We start from the raw sequence: 1,637 nt of genomic DNA, 5'->3' as shown, positions 1-1,637 counted from the left end.
TTGTGCCTGCTGAGCTAACCAGAGTCTGATGTTTCTGAGGACTGTCTGTTTAGCTCTGTCCCATTTTAGTAAACTGAAACTTAGGCTTAGAATTCTGTCAGGCCACTGGTGTGTCCCCTACCCCCGACTCTAACTCTCTCAGAACTAGCTCTTGTAGACCAGGCTGGGCTGAAACTCACTAAGATACCCCTGTTTCTGCCTCTCATGCACCACCACCTCCTGGCCCTATTATTTTAGTTATTGTCTGAGGCCCCACAGTACTGTCGACAGTGCCCTATTGTCCACTCAGGTGGTAGTCTGGTGAGCCTGGCTCTGCTGCAGTCCCAATATGTAGGTTTAAATTAAGTCTCTATTGTTCTAATTATCAATAAGACTTGTGGGTAAAAAACCTGGGGTGAAAACCTGCTAGATCAAAGAGGTTGAATAGCAGCTAGCTGATTTTCATTCTCTTTTTGCTGGTATCTCCAAAAGAGCATCCTTCTGTTCTATCAAAACAAAAGAGCCCAAGTCCCTTCCCATTACTTCCCGTGTTTCTCTCTATAGATCTTCCAGGCTCCCTCTGACTCTCTTGGATTACTTTCTGTCAATTAGTTGCTAACTCAGCCTCCTGACCCAAGGTTGATTTTATTTGATTAATGCAAACACAAAGTTGGTGTTCACAGTGCGATTGGATATTCCACAACACAACTCCCTTTCTAGTTTCCAGAGCATGAGGATGAGGTTCTCAGGGATGCAGCTTCTGTCACATGCATTATGTTAGCCGTATGAAATTGCAGAAGTTTGCTTTTACTTCTTTTGCTTGTAAAACTCAGTCTTATATAAGATTAAGTTTAATTGTTATATGATGGAGGAAGGTCATTGGCTAATAAAGGAACTGCCTTGGCCCATTTTATTGGTTAGAGGATAGGTGGGAGGAGTAAACAGAACAGAACGCTGGGAGGAAGAGGAAGTGAGCTCAGACTCCACAGCTCTCCTCTCGGGAGCAGACGCCTGAGAGAGATGCAATGCCCCCGCTCCCGGGATGAAGCTCCGACCCAGGATGGACATAGGTTAGAATCTTCCCGGTAATCGCACCTTGGAGTGCCATACACAGATGATTAGAAATGGGCTAAATTAATATGTGAGAATTAGCCTAGAAGAGAATGGGCCAAGCAGTGTTTAAATGAATACAGTTTGTGTGTTGTTATTTCGGGCATAAGCTAAGCGGGGCAGGCGGCCGGGGTGCTGGGAACGCAGCCCCGCCGCTCATATTACTACAGATTGGTGCCCAACGTGGGGCTCGAACCCACGACCCTGAGATTAAGAGTCTCATGCTCTACCGACTGAGCTAGCCGGGCAGGCGGCCGGGGTGCTGGGAACGCAGCCCCGCCGCCTATATTACTACAGTTATAGGTGGAAGGCACATGGGTATGTGTTTAGAAAACTGTTAAGAAAATTAGATGACAATTAGAAAATTACTGGAAATAAATTACTGGTAGAATTTGAACTTGTAAAAATTAGTCTCTAGGGTGCTAGAAGCAAACTGAATATGTCCTAAAGTGCATTTATATATTTTGCTTAATTTTCACTTCAATAGTGCTTCTTTTAAGACTTTAAAAAATATATTTAAGCTCCCTGAAATGTCCTCAGTTTTATCC

The 1,637-nt window shown here is 44.3% G+C and overlaps 1 non-coding gene across 1 annotated transcript; it reads right to left on the bottom strand.

The window, feature by feature from the left end:
* Positions 1–1,264: 1,264 nt before the first annotated feature.
* On the bottom strand, positions 1,265–1,337 carry Trnak-cuu. The gene has a single exon. It is a non-coding gene; the product is annotated as a tRNA-Lys (tRNA).
* Between the last annotated feature and the right edge of the window lie 300 nt (positions 1,338–1,637).

This window comes from Microtus oregoni, unplaced genomic scaffold, assembly GCF_018167655.1.
Source record: "Microtus oregoni isolate MIOR12 unplaced genomic scaffold, Mior012 000065F_ref0000479, whole genome shotgun sequence".
NCBI lineage: Eukaryota > Metazoa > Chordata > Mammalia > Rodentia > Cricetidae > Microtus > Microtus oregoni.
Note: the sequence above shows the minus strand (reverse complement) of the source record. Positions and strands in the feature narration are given on the sequence as shown.